Consider the following 13,436-nt stretch of genomic DNA (forward strand, 5'->3'; position numbering starts at 1 on the left):
TTGTACTCTATATAAGTATTGATTGTTAAATATGAATTTATAATTTTTTTTATTTGTTAATGATAATTTAGATATGTACATTTATTTAATTATAATCATTTTATAATTATTATATCTGAACGTAAATTTTAAGATATTAGTTAGTCACTTTGGGATCTAGATTGTAAAAATGTTTAAATTTAACTTTAAGTTTCTTATTATATTTCTAGTCATATTATATTTCTAGTACTATTACAATTAATAACAATAGTAGTAATAAGTATTTTATAAAGATAGCTTACACGTTTTTACTTTGGAATTTTAAAATTCTTATTTTGTATGTAAGTAATAATGGACTAATTTATTTATTGTTTATATGTTTATTGATAGAAAAAATATAGATTTTTAATTACTATATTTGTTGATTATTATTTAGATATTTATTTTTATGTATTTATTATTTTATAATTATTATATGCAAACTAGAATCTAAAAATATTAAGAGTGATTGTTTTGTTAAATAGTTTGGTAATTAAATATTAGAGTATAACTAGGTTAAATATATTCTATAGTTTATTAATGCTTTTTATTAAGCTAAATTAAATCTTCACAGATATAAATACATTTTTCTATCTATTTACTCTATTTTTTACCTTAAATATTTAACATAATAAATGTATTGTAGGAAACTGATCCTAATGTTTTAAGTTTCAAATTTAGTTAATGGAATTTCTTCTATAAGAAAAATCATTATTTTATTTATTTATTTAAAAAATTATTGTTTAACTCTATTTGCTTATTTATTTAACTATTATTGTTAACCTGAAGAGTGACTATAATTTTAAACTGAATTGATTTTCGATTAAATATAAATTTAATTGTAAATCAAATTTAATTATAGCCATGAAACATACGTAGTTTTTTTCTTATTATATATTGATTTTTCCTTTTTATACTTTTTGTGATCTAGTTATATGTTTTATAAAAATATATTTTATTTTTTATTTATGATTTGGTTTATGTCTATGATTGTTTGAATTGCATAATAGTGGGTTTTTTTCTATAATTTATATTTTATATATTTATATTGTGAAATTTGAATTAATATCAATTTGATTTTTTCCCTGTAAGTTTGGAGTTATACTCCCTAACCTTATTATTATTATTATTATTATTATATTATTATTATTATTATATTGATAGCTTACATTTATTGAGTGCATTTAAATCTCAATTTTCTATGTTATGGAACTTACAGGTAAGATTGAACCACTACTTTAGAATTCATCTTTGAAGGATATTCCAATACCATCTAGGAAAGAATTTATTTTGAAACTTACTAATGATATTAAGGATTTTGTATCTAGAGTTAAATGGGAAGCCTACTGTTATAACTGTAATATATCTAATTTTAATAATATAGAGAATACAAATGATATTAATATATATATATATATATGTGTGTATATATATATATATATGTATATATATATATATGTATATATATATATGTATATATATGTATATATATATATGTATGTATATATATATGTATATATATATGTATATATATGTATGTATATATATGTATATGTATATATATGAATATATATGAATATATGTATATATATATATGTATATATATGTATGTATATATATGAATATATGAATATGTATATATATGTATATATATGAATATATGAATATATGTATATATATGTATATATATGAATATATATGAATATATGTATATATGAATATATATGAATATATGTATATATATGTATATATATGTATATATATATATGTATATATATGTATATATATAATATATGTATATATATATGTATGTATATATATATATACATACATATGTATATATATATATAAGTATAATATATATATACATACATATGTATATATATATATATATATGTATATATATGTATATACATATGTATATATATACATACATATGTATATTTATATATATCATCATCATCATCATCATCATCATCATTTGGCGTCCGTTTTCCATGCTAGCATGGGTTGGACGGTTCTACTGGGGTCTGTGAAGCCAGAAGGCTTCATCAGGCCCAGTCAAATCTGGCAGTGTTTCTACGGCTGGATGCCCTTCCTAATGCCAACCACTCCGTGAGTGTAGTGGGTGCTTTTTACGTGCCACCCGCACTGGTGCCAGACAGAGCTGGCAAACGGCCACGAACTGATGGTGCTTTTTATGTGCCACCGGCACGAGGGCCAGGCGAGGCTGGCAATGGACACGAAACGGGGCGGTGCTGGCAACGGTCGCGAAACGGAAAGTTCTCTTACATGCCACCGGCACTGGTAACACATCTGCAATTTCCATTGATCGATTTCCATTGATCGATTTCCATTGATCGATTTCGATTCTGATCCTCACTTGCCTCAATGGGTCTTCACAAGCAGAGTTTCGACATGCCACCGGCACTGGTAGCACATCCGCAATTTCCATTGATCGATTTTGATTCTGATCCTCACTTGCCTCAACACGTCTTCACAAGTAGAGTTTTGTGTCCCAAGAAGGGAAGGTATGCATACGTAGGCTGGCTCCATCACATGTAGAAGGCCACGGGTTGTGGACTCACTTGTCCTGCCGGGTCTTCTCGCGCACAGCACACTTCCAGAGGTCTCGGTCTCTAGTCATTTCCTCAGTGAGACCTAAAGTTCGAAGGTCGTGCTTCACCACCTCGTCCCAGGTTTTCCTGGGTCTGCCTCTTCCACAGGTTCCCTCAACCGCTAGGGTGTGGCACTTTTTCACACAACTATCTTCATCCATTCTTGCCACATGACCATACCAGTGCAAACGTCTCTCTTGCACACCACAACTGATGCTTCTTAGGTCCAGCTTTTCTCTCAAGGTACTTACACTCTGCCGAGTGTGAGTACTGGCATTACAATATTTATATATATATATTATATATATATATATATACATATACATACACATATATATACATATACATACATGGAAAATTTAATCATCTTGGCAGTGATTCCTAATGGCCCAGAGACTTTCCCTGACTTGATGTCCTTAATTGCCTTATCTATTATGCTGCTATCAAATCCTTTGCCTGGACCCTCAATTCGTTTGACATTTGGTAAACTCTCCTTTTCCCATTCATTTTCTACATTTAGTAACCTTTCATAGTGACACTTCCATGCATCTTTCTTCTCTGAGTCACTAATTGCAAGCATACTATTTTCCATTTGCACACATTTGTCACCTACCACATCTCGATTTTCTCTGATACACTGCTTTGGAATCTTGAACACCTCACACCTCTGATCTTCACATTGTAGGACATTTGCAAATCTCTTACCTTCAGCTACTCCTTTTTCTATGTATGCCTGACCCCTAGCTTCCCTTTTGGCTACCTGATATAATTCTCTAATCCCACCATGTTTTCCAGTCTTTCCAGGCCTATCTTTTTGCTTTTATAACACTATCAACTTCCTTGCTCCACCACCATGTCACCCTTGGTCTAACTGGGACTCTGCACCAATCACAGATTTCCTCCGTAGCCCTCAGTAGATTGTCCTGCAGGAACTTCCAATTGTCCTTTATGTTATATGTCCCCAACTCTTCCTTTCTTTCGTCAGAAGCTTCCATAAGTAAATCTCTAAATTTTTGTCTGTTTGCTGAGTCTTTGAGCTTCCATAGTCTTCTTTTCCTGATTGGTTTATTTCTCCAAGACTTTCTAGCTCTAATTTTGAAGTCACTAACTAGTAACCTATGTTGGGTTGTACACTCTTCACCTGGGAAAGACTTTACACTTTTAAGCATCTGTCTATCTCATTGCTTGGTGAGGAGGTAGTCAATCTGGCTTATGTGCTCACCAGACTGATACGTAATTAAGTGGCTGGCTGGTTTTTGAAGTTAGTGTTGCAGATCATGAGATTATTTGCATCGCAGAACTCCAGCAGTCTTGTTCCCTCCTCATTTGTAGGTCCAAAACCACAGCCCCCATGCACTCCCTGGAATCCATGGGGGTGCTGTCCAACATATCCATCGAAGTTACTAGCCACAGTAACAAAGTCTCTGTCATTTGTTGTTGAGGTGGTTTGCAAAAGGATCTCATAGAATTGGTCCTTCTGCTCATCAATCAGCAAAGACTGGGGAGCATAAAAAGAGATAAATGTAACTGTTGATTTACCTATGATAAATCTCATCTTAATTACACTATCACATACTCTGACTACCTCAGTTACCTTATCTATCCACTTTTCTGCTAACAGTATATCTACTCCTCCCATTCCATCATTCCTGCCAACCCAAAGGAATTTGAATCTCTGTCTCTTACCTGTGAGGAATCTAGCTGCTTCTTGAATCCATCTTGCTTCTTGTACACCACACATATCAACATGGCATTGCTCTAACATTTCAACAATCTTCCCACTCCTTCCTTTCATTGTGCCAACATTAATGGTAATAGCCCAAAAATTGAGTACTTGGGAGTGGTGGTAGTAAGGTAGTTGTGGAAATTTTGTCATCACCTGGAACGAAGATCTGCGAAAATGCTTGCCAGTTGGCATACAGCTTTGATACAAACTTTATTCAGTGAATTACAATGAATCACAGTTTCCCCCACCTCATCCAACATCTAGAGCAAAAGCCAACAAGTGAGTATGAGTATAGGATGGTTACATAGGGCAGTATAATATGTCTAAATATTCAGATATGAGGTACCTTTAACTGTATACAACACTCATCAGGGCACTTGTATGAGGGTATAAGGAGCAGGTATAATGATATACTCAAAATATGTTTTCACATACACAGCACTTGAAATTTATGAGTCGCCATGTGAAAATTTAAAGTACAAATTAAAATGATGGTGGTGTGGGAGGGCAGGGGGTGGGCATAATAGGTGTGCAAAATGGACGTTGGGAGCATAACACTTTTGCAAAACTAAGCTTTACACATCATATAGCTAGTCGGGTTTGGAAGAAAAGCTGTAGTAACAATAATTATTATTCTTATTAAAATATTAATACTAAATTAATATACATGTACATTTTAATTATTAAATTTATCCCATAAGCAATGTGAGGGGGTCTGGCTGAAATTGAAATGAAATGAATTACATGTGGCCTTGGCTACTAGATACTGAAATAAATGGAGGAATTCTAAATTCATTGACTTAATCACATTTGAATACTAGTAATAATAACTTAGCTGTTGATTCAGAAAGAGTGAGTGAGTTGTTGATTCTTGAAATGGCATCAAAAGAATAGAACAATATTTTGGAATGTATTTTAAATAAAACACAGATGCTGAGGCAGAATGTTGAGAGCACAGCCCTTTTGCAAAACTAAGCGTCACGCACCACATAGCTAGTCTGGCTCAGAAGAAAAGCCGTCGTATTTAACAATAATTATTATTCTTAAATATATATATATATTATTTATATATTAATTAGAGAATAAAAATTCCGGCGTCACAGGGATTCAAATAAATTGAATTATTCTTGACAAGGAAATATATATTATTTAGAGATAGAAGTTCCCATGCAATTCATCTAATCCTAATGTACATCACACCATATCATAGAATTTTATTTTAATACTTACTATTTCAGTTTCAAATTTCTGTTCTATATGTAAGTATTAAAATTAAATTCTATGATATGGTGTGATGTACATTAGGATTTGATGAATTGCATGGAGACTTCTGTTGCTAAATGATATATATTTCCTTATATATATATATAGGAGTCAAATGGCTCAAGAATCACTTATATACACACTGGTGAATTCCAGGAAAATGAGTATATAAAAAGCCATCTTACCTATAGCGAGTAAAAAACACAAATGAGTTGCAGACATAGTCATAGCACATAATTTTGGATCATGTGATAAACACTTAGTCTTCATCAGTGAGTATTACTTCAGCAGTAATACTCACTAGTTTATCACCAGAGTCCAAAATCACATGATGTGAGTACGTCTGCAACTCATTTGCGATTTTTACTTGTTATAGGTAAGATGGCTTTGTATATACTCATTTTCTCTGAATTCACTAGTGTGTATATAAGTGATTTACTGTGGTTCTTGAGCCGTTTGACTCATATTTCTAGCAATGCTGTGTACTATCTTGTACCGTGATTATAAATTAATATACATATTTGTCACTGGAAAAAGCATTGCGTGTAGAATGAGTTTTCATCATTAGCTTGTAATTATCACACACTAATGATAGATTACTACTCAGAAACCCAGGTCTGTGTGTATCACATAAGGCTAGAGATGGAACTGATGATTTCCCTTCACAAATACTAATCAGATGCAGACAGTGTGTTGTTAGCCAGCTGGAGATGTCCTCCTGGGGCTAAAAACAACAGTAGCAACACCCTCTATGGGACTGCCTCATCTAGTTGGCAATTATATTTTACAATATATATATATATATACATATATAATTGAGACCAATATATTACTAATTATGGCATATAACTAGTCACCTAGGTTGCTTTGTGGAGGTAAAAAGAAATGAAATAAAACACAGGGAAAAAATTATATTATTTTTCAGTGGGGAAAAAATTATTTCCCATGGATTGATGTTAGCCATGAATGATGTGTGCGTGTGTTTGTGTGTGTGTGTGTGAAATGAATATGAAAGTTTCATTTTTGGAGTTTAGGAAACTACTTGGATCCCATGGATGATGATGATGAGTCTTCTCTCCATCAAGCAGAGCCTGCATCTTCTGCTTCCATTCTGATATGTCCTAAAACAATCCAGCAACCTCCAGTTGATGTTTTAAGGTGTTACTTCTTTTAATTGCTATATATAACTGGCTAAAATTGTAAGTGTCTTTCCTGGCTTCTAAAAGAGGATTTATAATTATTTATCCTGGTCTTAAAGGGATCTGCTGTTGCTCCAAAATATCTCTGTATATGTATTGCTCCAATGACATTGACCAATGCTATTTCATCTACATAGATCCTGGCTTCTGTGTTGCATTGACACACAGTATAAAGCCTATATGAGTCCCCTGTGTCTATCTACTAGTTTGGGATACAACCGAATATTTATTTACCTCTAGGTGCACAGCTGAACAAGACCCTTAAGTTATATCTTTTGAAATTTTTCTATATCTAGGGCCCTGTGTAAAATGTTTATCCACTAATTTGAGGAAGGTCCTTCTCATGCAGATTTTCATGTTGAGAGTGAGAATGAGTGGGGAGAAAACCAAAGGATTTTTCAGTGGTGCACTGTCTTGTGGGCATTGGAACTGGATATATAATTGATGTCTTTAAATCAGAACCTTGTTGTAATTAGTGGATGCTGCTTAGAAGACATGTTATTGGAGGATAGGTATGAGACTCGTATTGATACCCTTTATAATGTTTTTAAACACTATCAATGGTTAGTGTTAGGTTGTGTTAATGTTTGAACACCTTTCATATGGTTTGCAGTAGGAACTGTAATAAAATATTGCTCCACAATAGATAATGTGACTCAAAGGTCAAGAGCAGTGTTTGCAGCCTTTTTTGCCTATGAATTCCTTTGATTCTTATTTTATTCTTTGGAACCCCATAGTCATTTGATGTTAAAAAAAAATTCCATTATATTTTTATAATTAAATATTATTAGGAATTGTATTAAAAAATAGATAAAATATTTTGTATATTGTAGAAGAACAACTAATTCATTGCACATAAACTTTAGCAATAAAATCTTATATGGACCCTCAAGGGTTATAGGGACCCCAGTTGAGGACCATTGGTCAAGAGTTTTGTGCATGCTTATTATTAAATTCCATGGGAAATAACTCTTCTTTTCACCTGAAAATTAATATAATTATTTTCAATGTTTCATTTCATTTCTTTTATGCTTTTCTACATTGAGAGGTTACAGCTCCTGTTCTACAGACATGAGATTAGAATGTCAAAGGGAAGAATTGCAAGATGAATACTTCAAAGCTGAGCAAACCAGAAGGAGACCTAGGGGTCAACCAAGGATGAGCTGATTAGATAATATCATTAGTCCTAGTTGGTTATACTTGGGAACCCAGTTGAAAAAAATCTAAGTTGTTTCTGATAGGAAACTATGGAGAAGGTGCTAGAGGATCTACCCTCCACGACCCTCCCAGGCAGAAAAGATGGATGGATTGCCAATTTTTTAAAAGTTTATTACAGGTACTCAAGGCTTGTCCTTTGGTTTATCACTCTTGTTCCCTCTACAATGTTCCCAGGCTTAAACTAGTATTTTTCTTTTTCTTGCTTAGTCAGGAAAAAGAGCAAGCAGAGTCCATGATCTTTTACAGGGTCTCTGAGAATAGTGGGATGGAGTGAGGAAGATATTCTCAAAACTTGAAATTTGTTTCTTTAAATCATAATTTCAAATCCTTTTCTTATTTTCCCATAAAACTATTCTATCCAGTCTAATTCCCAACTCACCATAACTTAAATGATCCTAGAAATATCCCTGGTGAACAACTGATATCAGAGTCTTTCTGATGCATCAATAACAAACATACAATAATGTCTTTCACAACATACATACTCACACATGCATGCATGCACATACATACACACACTCATAATGTGCACTTACACATCCACATACACTAACATACACACATGCATGTGTTTACACACACATACACATGCTTAAACACACATACATGCATGCACACCGCACATACACATGCTCAAACACACACCACACACAGTCATTATTAATGTAAAAAGTATATCTAAAACCTAAAAATCACATAAAAACTATCTAATACTTTGTCACTAATGCATTTTGGTCAATTTCATTAATATTTCCTATTAACCAATATAATTTCCTATTTACCAATATAATTATAAGATGAAAAAAAATTAAATTAAATGAAGATCATGCATTATAGGTTTGTTGCTGATGATATTGATGATAATGATAACATGACATCAATATTTTTTTAAAAACAAAAATGTATAACAAGATCACCACCTCCACTACCATTGTCATTATGATCACCATCATAATCATGATCATTATCATCATACTGACCAGTCCTGTTATCATCATTATCATCACTAACATCATTTATATTATTACTAGTGGTCTCTTCATTATCATCGTGTCATTATCTATGTGGTCAGCTTTAAATACACTTTCTATAATTGCATGGTAGCAGGAGATTATGGGATGGATATGTTTTTAGTACAGCATTAGGTCACAAGTCTTATATTTTTCAGCACCATTCTATGTTTATTTTTTCATGTCTGGTATTGGTCAGACTTCATGGTTCATGTCTAACTACTTGTTATACCTAGTTACACATACACACACACAAGCTTAAAAGCTGCACTCCACACGGACTTTTAAGCTAGCTCCTGTGGAGGGTTAGTTAATTGGACTTGTGGCCCAAAGCTAAAGAGTGAAATTATAATAAAGCATTTTTTTGTACCCCACCATCTCAGATTTATATCACATAATATCATATTTGGAGAATTATGTATCATTGTGATATTTGGAGATCACTGTAAAGCAGCAGGATAAACAATATTCTTAGTTTTACCATTTGGTGTGAGTATGAAGAGATTGTTCCCATTTCCAAATTTCCAACTCTGGAACAACTAACATTGAGCTAACCATGGGAAAAGCAGTGCTGCATGAGGTGAAGTCCAACAATTTTGAGTGATTGTCCTTGACTCTTGTTAATTGGCATTGCAATTCTACAATTCTCGAATTCAAAGAGTATGTCTGCTGGAATTAGTGGAATAAACACATTTTCTCTCTTTCCTAGTCCAGTGAGGATTGTTGCTTCCAAAAGATGAGGATGCATTTGCCTAACAATCAGTCTTGTTTCATTGCACAGTTCTGGGAGATCCAGATTTCTCAAAAGCATGGTTGGAACTCCTTTCTTCGATGTCAGTTTGTGAGAAGGCATTCCAGGAGGATCTAAAGAGTTGAGAAATTCAGTAGTTATTATTGTAAAAGATATATATGTATATATATTGTGACTTTGCGTCTCTGTTTGTCCCCCACCACTGCTTGATACCAGTGTTGGTATTGACACCAGTATTGGTGTGTTTACATTCACATAACTTAGCAGTTTGATAAAAAGAGGCCTATAAAAAAAAGTACCAGGCACAAAAAAAAAAGAACCGGTAATTTGTGTTCACCTATCTCAGTAATACTATGGCCCTGAAACCTCTTGCAGTTGCTTTACCAACTAGAAATAGCAACACAAATGCTTTTAAATCAGCTCCCAATGCTGAATGTCCAAGAACCAAATGAAGGGCAGATTTTCAATCCTAGGATCATCATACTTCCAAAAAGGTACAATATGTCTATGTAGAGAAAATGCAGACTGAGATACAGGAGTGCCAGACAGACAGAAGTTCGCTCTTATTCTATATATATATATATAGATAGACAGATAGATAAAACTTACTTGGAAAAGGATGCATGGTGTTCGATCATATAATAATATAAATAAAATATTATATATTATTTATATTATTATATATATATATCTGCTGCTCAACCACATGGTTCTGAATTCAGTCATACTGTATGGCACCTTGAACAAGTGTCTCCTGTTATAGCTCTAGGATAAGCAAAGCTTTGTGTATGGATTTGGTGGCTGGAAACTGAAAGAGGTCCATTGTTATATATGTGTATGCATGTGTGTGTATGTTATTGTTGTTTCCTTGGTTTGACACCATGTAACATTTGTAAATGAATGTCACCATCATGCAAATGGTGTCCTTTCTTACAAATTTCCATGTTAACATGTCTGGTTATAGGAAAAATCTTAACTTTCTTGAAAACACTTGATGGTTGAGGACAGGAAGAATATCCAGATGTAAAAAATTCACCTCAACAAGTTCCATCTGCTCCATGTGAGCATGGAAAAGTGGAGATTCAAATAAGGATATATATAAAGATGAGAATGTGTGTCTGTCTGTGTGAATCCCTAAAGCATGTGAACTACACAACCAATTTCGTTCAAATTTTACACGTGCCTTACTTTGGGTCCATGTAGTGTCATGGGCAAAAAAATGTTTAATTTCTTGCCTAGGGCGAGCCCACAGCAATATCATATCTTCTCCACTATTTCAGTATTACGTGTCAAAAGTGAAACAAAAACATCTCTCTATTGTAATGTCAGATGTTTTCACTTTAATATTGAAACTATTATATAAGTGGGATGAACTGTAAGTGGACATCCCTCTTATATGTATGTAATATCATTTTTCTGAAACTTTAGACTTTTCAATATGCTACACCACTGGTTTTAAATTGATATTAAACAAATTAATATTCAATTTTTCACCCTTATTATTTTAAAATTTAAATTTACATGTATACATATATATAGATGTATATATATATAAATACACATGTATATATATGGATGTATATATATAGATGTACATGTAATATGTACACATATATACACACATACATAGGTGCAGGTGTGGCTGTGTGGTAACAAACTTGAAATAAATCAATCGCATATATATGTATATATGTAAGTCTATGTGTGTCTTTGTGTTTCTCCCTCACCACTGCTGTTCGTTTATTTACAGCCCCGTAACTTACTGGTTTCACAAGAAGAAACTGATAGAATAAGTACCAGGCTTATCAAAATAAAAAAAGCCACTAAGCAGTGTCTCATATTTTTGTTTGCCCACTCAGTTGTATCTATCTATTAATCTTTGATAACATGTGACCCACCTTGATAGATAGCAACTTTGGGGAAGGTGGCAAGTTGACTGCATTGACTCCAGTGCTCAACTGGGACTTATTTTATTGACCTTGAAGGGATAAAAGGCACAGTTGACCGTGGCGGAATTTGAACTCAGAATGTAGAGACAGATAAAATGCTGCTAAGCATTCTGCCTGGCATGCTTATAATTCTGCCAGCTTACCACCTTATAATAATAATAACAACAATAATGTATATATATAGTAAATCCGAAAAAAGAAGAACAAATACAAAAAACAACAAAGCGAGAACATGGTACATGTGAAGTATTAGCAGACGCTCAGGGAAGGAAAGAAAGATGGCTTAACGTTTTGAGCAATGCACTTCCTCAGAAACAGAAGTAAGTCCAATAGAAAGGAAGACGGAGGAAGAAAATCGCCAACAATTCACATGTAGTTACATTTTGAAATTATATATATATATATATATGTATATATCATCATTTGACTGAGGACTGGTGAACCAGATGGCTGCTCCAAGCTCAAATCTGATCTGGCAGAGTTTCTACAGCTAGATGCCCTTATCCTATTGCAAACCATTTTACAAACAGTATTGATGAGGTACATTTATCACGTCAATCATCAGAGGTTGTCTGCAGCAGGAGTAAAGAATCCCCATCTATTTGTTTTATTCACATTTGCTGCTCTCCTAGTATGTTGTCTCTGCTGTAATATGCTGAGTCGATATCTTCACCATTCAGTCTTGTCTTTTATTTGGCATGGCTTTATTTGTCAAGCTCATTTTCAAGGTATATAAAATAAAAAAAAAGGAGACACATTAAAGGAAAAAGAAAAAAATTTAAAAGATAGTTTCTCAAAGATCCATCATCCTTGAAGACAGAGTCTAAAAAGCACCTGGAGGTGATACTAGAAAACCTTGGAATTGAGAAAACAGCAAATCTGCTCAATTGGAATTTTTTGAAATGGAAGAGATTCTAGGAGAAATGTTGAAATTAATCTTTGTAGGACTCTTCAGTGAATTGGGGGCAATAGAACGTGATCTATCAAGAGCCATGAGCTTTATGAAACACATTACAAAAATCTTGTTACAAGTCCTGATGCTCAGGTCCATAAATAAAATCAAGCATGAAATATCAGAAAGCACAAGGTGGATTTGTTAAAGGAAAAAAGAACTAATGCTGTGTACATACTGAGAAACATCGCTGAAAGAGCAATTAAAATACAAAAAGACGTGTATGTTTTCTCATTGATTACACAAAAGTATATGATACAGTAAATCACAAATAAATCATAAAGATTTTACAAGATATAAATCTAGATTGAAAAGTCTTACAAATATTCAAGAACATATTAGAAACAAACAGCAGCAATCAGAATCGGAAATGAAATATGACAATGTGAGAAAATTAAGAGAAGAATATGACAGGGATGTGTGTTATCACCACACCTGTTTCTATTTTACAGTGAAGTAATCATGGAAACTGCAGCAATATCTGTTATGAAGAAGGCAAAGTCCTCATAGCAACAACAGGGAAAGATTTAAAATCATTAATTAGTACTAATTAATGATGAGAGTAAAAAACATGAGTCTATGTCTTATCAGAAAAAATTGAAGAGACTGACAATCTTAAAGGTACTACCAATTTGCATTGTAAATATTAATGGCACAATCTTGAGATAGTTTTAAATATTTAGGAACCATCATTACATCAGATGGGGAAAACACCAAAGAAATCAAGTCAAG

At 33.1% G+C, this 13,436-nt stretch overlaps 1 long non-coding RNA gene across 1 annotated transcript in view; it reads left to right on the forward strand.

Annotated features, from left to right (window-relative positions):
- LOC118763058 overlaps positions 1-13,436 on the forward strand; it is a 47,730-nt gene that overhangs the window by 32,430 nt on the left and 1,864 nt on the right. The gene's annotated exons all lie outside the window — the stretch shown is intronic.

This window comes from Octopus sinensis, linkage group LG4 (genome assembly GCF_006345805.1).
Source record: "Octopus sinensis linkage group LG4, ASM634580v1, whole genome shotgun sequence".
Lineage (NCBI taxonomy): Eukaryota > Metazoa > Mollusca > Cephalopoda > Octopoda > Octopodidae > Octopus > Octopus sinensis.